The sequence below is a fragment of the Nicotiana attenuata genome, chromosome 12 (assembly GCF_001879085.1).
Source record: "Nicotiana attenuata strain UT chromosome 12, NIATTr2, whole genome shotgun sequence".
Classification (NCBI taxonomy): Eukaryota; Viridiplantae; Streptophyta; class Magnoliopsida; order Solanales; family Solanaceae; genus Nicotiana; species Nicotiana attenuata.
Window position 1 is genome coordinate 1,272,069 of NC_032000.1, and position 9,482 is coordinate 1,281,550.

General features: G+C 40.7%; 1 pseudogene; it reads left to right on the forward strand.

The window, feature by feature from the left end:
- Positions 1-8,746, forward strand: part of LOC109235800 — a 42,261-nt pseudogene extending 33,515 nt beyond the window's left edge.

A 9,482-nucleotide genomic window follows, 5' to 3' on the forward strand; every position in this document is an offset into this window, starting at 1 on the left:
ATCATATCGGACGTCTTAACCAACAACGTTTAAGGCACAATATTTACATGAATTCACAAATAGTTCACACAAGTAAACACATACTACTCACAAGAGGTTAACTTCACAAATAATCCATGAAGATATCACATACCAAGTATTTGGACACCAAACAAGGCGATTTTACAAAGGTCAAAGTTAGCCATACATACCTGGAGCCGAATTCCCTTTTAACTCCTATTTTCAATTCACCAAATAGTCTAGCAACGTCAATCTAGTACACAAGTTAACACATATGACTTAGAAATTGGAGTTCACCATTGCTACTCAAACTTATTTGGGTTATCAACCCCTTCCTTGTACAATCCTTTACTCCTACCCAATCCCTCTTACTAAATTTTAGGTTTTAGAAAAAAGGCATGCATGTATGATTTCAACCATTATTTTCAAGAACCAATGCATGAGACTTCCCCCCCTTAGTTTAAACCTCAATCTTAATGAAAAGGGTTAGGGATTTTACCTGCAAGAATGGGGATGAAGACACACACTTTGAAATTTCCCGGCCCGGATAGTTTTGGAGAATCAAATTGATGGAGATGACTTTCTCTCTCAAGAATCCTCTCTTTCTCTCTCTTATTTTGTTCAGAAACTTGTTAAAAATGAGGGGGTTGGGGGTGTTTTATTAAAAAGGGGTCGGGTATAAATTTTTAGAAAAATTGGGGCCGAGTCAGGTCTGCGGTCGCATTCTGCGATCGCAGACACGAAATGCGGTCTGCATAGTGGACCGCAGAAAGTGTCCCCAAAACCTGATCCCACTGTTCGAGTATGCGGCGGAAATGCAGTCCGCATATCAATTATGCGGTCGCATAATGGACCGCATTTTTGACCTCAAATTTGATTGACACATTGCCTTATTCTGCGGTGGAAATGCGGTCCGCATATTGGTTATGCGGTCGCATAATGGACCGCATCTTGACCTCAATTTTAATCAAACCACTGTTTCACTATGCGGTAGGAATGCGGTCCGCATACTAGATCTGCGACCGCATTCTGGGCCGCAGAATGGCATTTTTCTGGAAAAATTGATTCTTTTGATTTTTAAACGCTTAGATCAATACCAAGGGTCCGAACCGCGGCGAACTTGTTCGCCGCGAAGAATTCTACACATTCCTAACACATATTCGGAGTCGACACCACAAGTTACTAGGTTTTGAGCCCAAAATTTTTTTTACAGGGCTCCACAATTTTTGATGGTCCGGATATATTTTATGAGGTTCGGGTCCAGGGGCCTAGGCCCGCGCGGAAGGCGTGGGCTATAGCACACGAAAATATGGGAATCGGGTCGAATTCTTGTTTTATGACCCTAAAACACCAAAAAACGAGGAACGGTCATGGCGGGGCGGTGACCAATGTTCCGTAGGTCACTTTAGATGGTCCGAACAAATTTTAGGCTGTACAAGTCGGGGGTCTGGGCCCACGTGGATGGAATGGGCTATAACATACGAAAATATAGGAATCAGGCCGAATTCTCGTTTTATGGCCCTAAAACTCCAAAAAAATTAGGAATAGTCATAGCGGGGCGTGACCTATGTTCCTTAGGTCATTTTTGATTGTCTAGATATATTTTTGGTGATCCTAGTCCAGGGGCCCGGGCCCACACAGAAGGCGTGGGCTATAGCACACGAAAATATGGGAATGGGGTCGGATTCTCATTTTATGGCCTTGAAACGCTAAAAACGTGGAACGGCCATGGAGGGTCGGTGACCAATGTTCCTTAGGTCATTTTCGATGGTTAGGATATATTTTAGGCGGTTCAAGTCCGGGGGCCCAGGCCCACGTGGAAGGCATGGACTATAGCACACGAAAATATGGGAATCTGAACAAATTCTTGTTTTATGACTCTAAAACGGCAAAAAAGGAGGAATGGTCATGGAGGGGCGGTGACCAATGTTCCTTAGTTCATTTTTGATGGTTCAGATAAATTTTAGGCGGTCGGGTCCAGGGCCCCGGGTCCACGCGGAAGGCGTAGGCTATAGTACACAAAAATATGTGAATCAGGCCGAATTCTCGTTTTATGGCCCTAAAATGCCAAAAAACGAGGAAGGGGGAGGGACGATGACCAATGCTCCTTAGGTCATTTTCGATGGTCTGGACAAATTTTAGGCAGTTCACGTCTTGAGGCTCGTGCCCACGCGGAAGACGTGGGCTAGAGCACACGAAAATATAGGAATCGGGCCGAATTCTCATTTTATGGCCCTACAACACCACGAAACGAGGGACAATCATGGCGGGATAGTGACCAATGTCTCTTAATATGTTTTTTAAGGTTCGGGCGCTCGGGCCCACGTGGAAGGAGTGGGCTATAGCTCACGAAAATACGGGAGTCGGGCCTAATTCTCGTTTTATGGCCCTAAATTACCAAAAAATAATGAATGGTCATGGGGGGGGTGACCAATGTTCCTTAGGTTATTTTTGATGGTCCGGATAAATTTAGGTTCCCGCTGGTCCAGGGGCCCAGGCCCACGTGGAAGGCGTGGGCTATAGCACACGAAAATATAAGAATCAGGCCGAATTCTGATTTTATAGCCGTAATATGCAAAAAAATAAGGAACAATCATGGCGGGGCACTGACCAATATTCCTTAGATCATTTTTGATGGTCCAGATAAATTTTAGGCGGCCCAGATCTGAGGACCCGACCCCACGCAGAAGGTGTTGCTTATAGCACACGGAAATAAGGGAATCGGGCCGAATTCTCATTTTATGGCCCTAAAACACTAAAAAATGAGGAGCGGTCATGGCGGGGCGGTGAAATATGTTCCTTAGGTCAATTATGATAGTCCAGATAAATTTTAGGCGGTACCGGTCCGGGGGCCCGGGCCTATGCGAAAGGTGTAATTATAGCACAAGAAAATATGGGAATCGGGCCAAATTCTCACTTTATAGCCCTAAAAAAATGAGGAATATTCATGGCGGGGCTGTGACCAATGTTCCTTAGGTCGTTTTGATAGTCCGGATAAATTTCAGGCGGTCCGAGTTTGGGGGCCTGTGCCCACGCGGTATAGCACACGAAAATATTGGAATCAGGACGAAATCTTGTTTTATGGCCCTAAAACGCCGAAAAATGAGGAACGGTCATGGCGAGGTGGTGATGAATGTTCCTTATGTCATTTTTGATAGTATGGATAAATTTTAGGCGGTCTAGGTCCAGGATCCCGGGCCCTTGCGGAAGGCGTGGCTATAACACATGAAAATATGGGAATCTGGTTGAATTCTCCTTTTATGTCCTAAAACACCATAAAACGAGGAACGATCAAGGAGGAGCAGTGACCAATGTTCCTTTGGTCATTTTTGATGGTCTGCATAAATTTTAGGCAGTTCGGGTCCGAAGGCGCGGGCCCACACTTAAGGCGTGGGCTATAGCACACGAAAATATGAGAATTGGGCCGAATTCTTATTTAAGGCCCTAAAACGCCAACAAACGGGAAACGGTCCTGCAGGACGGTGACCAATGTTCCTTAGGTTATTTTCGATAGTCCGGATAAATTTTAGGTGGTCCGAATCCGGGGGCCCAGGTCCATGTGGAAGGCGTGAGCTATAGCACACGAAAATATAAGAATCGGCCGATTTCTCGTCTTATGGCCCTAAAATGTCAAAAATGAGGAACAATCATGATGGGGCGGTGACCAATGTTCCTTAGTTTGTTTTCGATGGTCCAGATAATTTGAGGTGGTCTGGGTCCGGGGTCCTGGGCCTATGCAGAAGGCATGGGGAATATGATACAAAAAGATGAGAATCAGGTCGAATTCTCGTTTTATAACCCTAAAATGCCAAAAAAAATAAGGAATAGTCATGGCGGGGCGGACCAATGTTCCTTAGGTCATTTTCGATGGTCCATAAATTTTAGGCTGTCCGAATTCGGGGACTCGTGCCCACGCAGAAGGTGTGGGTTATAACACACGAAAATATGGGGATCGGGCTGAATTCTCGTTTTATGGCCCCTAAAAAGCCCAAAAAATGAGGAACGTTCCTGGGGGGGGGGGGATGTGACAATTTTTTCTTAGATCGTTTTCTGTGGTCCGGAAAGTGGTCTGGATAAATTTTAGGCAGTCCGTATTCGAGGCCTCGGCCCACGCAGAAGGCGTGAGCTATAGCACATTTAAATAGAAGAATCGGGCCGAATTCTCATTTTACAGCCCTAAAAGGTCAAAAAATGAGGAACGGTTATGGCGGGGCGGTAACCTATGTTCCTTAGGTCATGTTCGATGATCTAGATAAATTTTAGGTTGTCCGGTTCGGGGGGTGTATGCCCATGCGGAAGGTGTGGGCTGTGAGCACGTGATTTTTGCTCTACATGAAAATAACTCCTAAAAAATAGACCAAAAATAATTTTTATTAATTATAGGAATTTTTCTTTGTTTATTTGCATTTCATGCATTTTTAACATTTTTAAATCATATAAAAATCCTAAAAAATTATCATTTTTACATATTTATCTTTTAGTCTCTAAAATTAGCATTTTTTCTTTAGTTTTAAGTTAATTAGTTGTTTTAATGTAAAAAACTAAAGAATTTTAATTTCTACAAAGATAGATTGATTTAGGATTTTAATTAATTAAAGAAAAGAAAGAAAAAGAAAGAAAACAAAAGAAAAGACTGGTTTTAATATTGGGCCACCCCAAAGAGCAAATACAATGGCCCAATAGTGATTCTTCTACCCAATTCCCACACAACCCAAGCCCAAACCCGGCTGACCCGACCGAATGCCCAAAAACCCATCTTCTTTTAATAAAGTGCTAACCTAGAGGACCTAAAAAAAAGAAAACCCTAGAACCCAAAAAAGCTGAGCGCAGCAGAGGACAAAAGTTGTGCTGATAGAAAACGCATCAGACACAAACGACAACCCCCTGTTCTCTTTCTTCTTCGTTCAAGAGCCATTTTCATGGCTGATTTTTGAACAACCAAAAACAACACCCTTAGCTTCATCTTCTTCGGCGTTGATCGAACCAGAGTCTCACCCACCCCCGCCGGTCTTCTCCTTCATCCTCACGTCCTCCAGCAACCACACTCACAACCTACAGCCGCAACCAAACGGAGCTCCACTGGTTGGAGAAATCGATACTTATCGTTGGAGTTTGGCTGGAAGGTTCGGATCGGACAGTGAAGCTTGAACGCTGATCAGTTTGGTTTCGAGCTCCGGTGACGGCTACTGTTCTTCTTTCTCCCTCGTCTATTCATTTTTCTCTATTACTGCTGCGATGAGGATGACGGATCTGACCAAATATACATGTTTTCCGTCAACTCATTTCCAGAACATGTGAGGTCTATTTGACGTCGCCGGCGAGGTCCAACTTGAGTTCCAGCGAGTTCGAGTCTGTTGTCGTTCATTGGCTTTCGTCCGAGGTTTTGTTTCTTTCTTCGTAAGATATCTGCTGCTTTTTATTTCCATGCCAAAGTTTATCAACTCATGAATGTTTTCAGTTGTAATAATGCTCTTCTTATAATGTGGTTGAATTTAGTTTTATTGATTTTATGAAACGTATAGTTTGACTTTGAATTATGAGCATGTGGCATTAATTTATTGTTATTGATTTTTTGTTTTTTTTTTCAAAGTTGAATTAAAAATCAGTGAGCATTAGTGTTAAGCCTTGGGTTTTTAATTTGAATTAATAGAAGTTGGGTTTAATAGTGGCGCGATTTGTTAGTGGCTATGGATAATGTTCCCGTGGCATGGTTACTATATGTGAATCTCAATTCGGGGGTGCATTTCATGTAGCCCGATTATAACAACTTCGAATAATAAAATCCTTTGAAATTAGAATTCGAGGCGTGCCATTTAGCAAATTCCATGGCCCTCGCAAAGTGCAAACGGGTAGTTGCTTTAGGCGCGTTATTTTAATAAATTACCTTCCTAAACTCGGGTGCACATTTATGTGACCCAAATCCAAATCTCAGCGTTAAATAAAATGTCTTATGAGCTGCGGGTGCATTTATGTGACGCGGTTCGAAATATATTTTAAATGACGCTGCAATCTTTCTTTAATTAATTAAATAAAAGCGGTTAAAAAGTTAAAACTGCACATAGGTTCAAAATGCATTAAAATCAGATAATAGGCCAAATTATAACAGTTGAGCGACCGTGCCAGAATCACGAAACTCGGGAATGCCTAACACCTTCTCCCAGGTTAACAGAATTCCTTACCCGGATTTCTGATTCGAAGACTGTAATACAGAGTCAACCCTTTTCCTCGATTAGGGATTTGAACCGGTGACTTGGGACGCCATAAATCTCCCAAGTGGCGACTCTGAATCTCTTAATAAACAATCCCATTTCGATTGTCACTTTAAGTTGGAAAAAACTCCTCTTATACTCACTCTCCCGGGGGTGTGGTAAAAAAGAAGGTGTGACAGCTCTGGCGACTCTGCTGGGGAAAAGAACCCAGAACTTCGGTTCAGGGTTCGAGAATTCGAGCTTGGAATAATTGTTGTATTTGACTTTGTTTATTATCTGATTTTATTACATGTTTGGGACTAATGTGCAAAATGTTGCTTTTTACCATTTTGATATTATCTGAACTGTATATATTAAAATTGTTACGAAACCCTTCTCTTCTCATCTTCGGGGATGTGCTCGCTGGTCGAGACTCCCTATTCTGTTAGTGTTATAACTTGAAATAAGAAAGAGGCTCGGACAAGTTACTAAGCCAGATGGCCTTTTGGTTCCCGGTACGTAGCCCCCTCCTCGACTCGAGTTGTCCGCTCGGGTACACAGTCTAGAACATATACCCAGGTTTTAAACCTAGAATAACTCAGCCTCATGCCGGATCCCTAGTAGGAGCGATTTGTTGCATCACGTGCACTTGACTTAGGGGACTCAACACAGGGGTTGGGTCCGTATAGGACAAGTATACCCAAAATAACAGACCATCTTGATGCATCCTATGTGCTACATGTTGCATTTATTCAAGGGTAAAAGGGTCATTTGGCGGACCAAGGATAGCTGAGGGCAAATGAAAAAAAAATAGTGCAAAATGAAAAAAAAAGAAAAAGAGAGGGTGAAGTGTGAAAATAAAGCAAGTAGGGCCTAGTTATGTTTTTGTTACTTTTTTTATTATTAAGAAAAGACAAAAAAGAAAGAGCTTGAAAAATTCAAAAAAAAAGATTTTGCACTTTTATCATTTTTCAGAAATCAAAAAAAAAAAGGAAAAAAGAAAAAGAAAAAGAAAAGAGCTTGCATATTTCATCATTTTCAAGGAAAAGACAAAAATATGTTTTCTCTAAATTAGTTGTTTTTTTAATTCTCAACCGTATCCAATAGACCCTAACTACGCTTACCTGATTCTCGTCTTTCGGGGCGTGATACGTAGGCAGCCCACATAGGGTCCGGTCTTCCTAGTAAATCTTAGGTTCTTGGCTTTGCGGGGTCTTAGCCAAATTTTGCACCTCTAGCCACCTTTTGGCCAAATAAACCATTTTGCAAAAAATAGTCTCAATCATGTCTTGCATGTGTCTTAGGGAATGTTATTGTCTCACATAGTGTTGGTTTAAGTTTTCTCATAAAGGTGTGGATCTACTTACCGGAGTTTGAGCATGACCGATAATCAGGATCGCTCATCCGGGAGTTGCTTAAGGAAATTTGTTTTTGTTGAGTCTATTTTTCTTTTACGTCATCTTTTATCTTCTAGTTTTGTACAGTAATATCGAGTCTTTTGTTATTATTTTCCATTTTGCATTTGAAAATGTGTTGTAAATCAAAAATCCAAAAAAAGAGATTTTTTGCGTTTTTTTATTTCCGTTAGAATTTTCTTTGGAAATACTGCTCCTAGAAAGAGGTTGACATAACAGAAGGTCTCCAGAAGCATGTTATAATATGTCATTCCCCTGAATGTGATAGCTATTTGCAGCCTCCGAGGACTTGGCTTAAAGCCCAATTAGAATCAAAGAAGCTACTGACATTCTGTGTGAAGAGGTTGAAGAATTTGAATAAAGTTCGCTTAGTACATGCAGAGTACATTTGGACTGAACCTCACTCCAAGAGAAACAAAGTCAAGCTGAAAGTTCAGAAAGAGGTTCTTCACGGAGCTATCCTTGAGCAGGCCTACACTGTTGAATATGTTATCCAAGACCAAATGTGTGAATCTTGTACTAGGGTTCAGGCTAATCCCGACCAGTGGGTGGCTGCAGTGCAATTGCGACAGCATGTTTCTCACAGGTGGACGTTCTTCTATTTGGAACAGCTTATTCTTAAGCATGATGCCGCTGCTCGTGCTATAAGGATTAAGCAAAGGGATTAAGGAATTGATATTTTCTTCTCTAATCGTAGTCATGCTGTGAGGTTTGTGGAGTTTATAGGGAAAGTAGTTCCAATTCGGAGCCGTAATGACAAACAACTGGTGTCTCATGATACCAAGAGCAGCATTTACAACAAGTATACTTTTTCAGTTGAAATTTGCCTAGTTTGCCGTGAGGACTTGATTTGTCCTCCGCCAAAAGTTAAAGATGGTTTGGGGAATTTAGGGCCACTTGTGATCTGCACCAAGGTGAGTAATAACATTGGTTTACTTGACCCATTTACTCTCAGGAACTGTTTTCTAGACGCGGAACATTATTGGAGGGCGTCTTTTAAGACCCTACTTTCGAGTAGGCAGCTGGTGGAATATATAGTTCTAGATGTTAAGAGTTGTTTCTTCTGAGGTCAATATTGGTGGATCGAAGTACGCTTTGGCAGGAGTGAAGCGACTGCTTCTCAATGGAAGGAATGCATTTTGAAAGATTCAGTTAGATTGGCAGACGAAAAACCATGTTGGAACAAACCATACTTTGAAATTTACGTTTCTTTTATGGTGTGGATCTATTTCATGTTTAATTATTTGTTCAATGTTTTATTTAAGTGTTTTTCTATCCAAAAAAAAAAATAAATTTTTTTTTTAGGTTGTTTTTCCTTTAGGCAATTAATATCTAGGACTTAAAATAAATTATTTTTATGTTCCCTTTAGTATATTAAGACCAAAATTCAAAAATAAAAGAGAATTTTCTTTTAGTACTTCTTTGAAAGCTTTCTTTAAGGTGTTAATTCAAAAATCCAAAAAGATTTTCTTTTGAGGTGTTTCTTCGGGAAATTAGTGAAAAATGACAAAAAAAATTCTTTTATTTTCATTAGAACTTTAGGATATTGTACATAGAAGAAAAAATCAAAAAATATTTTTTTTCATCTAGGATTTTCCTTAGTAGAATATTTGTTTCAAAAGGAAAAAAAAGAGAAAAAGAAAACATGCCCGTCAAGATTGAGTTTAGAACAGGTCATAGAACATTAAGTCAAGAAAATTCAAAAAAAAGGATTTGCTTCTTTTATTTCTCTTTTCTCATCAGAGTAGTCATTGAGGTAAAAAGAATAAAAAAAGATAAAAAGAAAATGAGAAAGTTAGTTTGTTTACTTTATTTCCGATCTACCAGAACTACGCAAAGATCTGATTCATGCGGGGTCATGATACATAGGCAACCTACG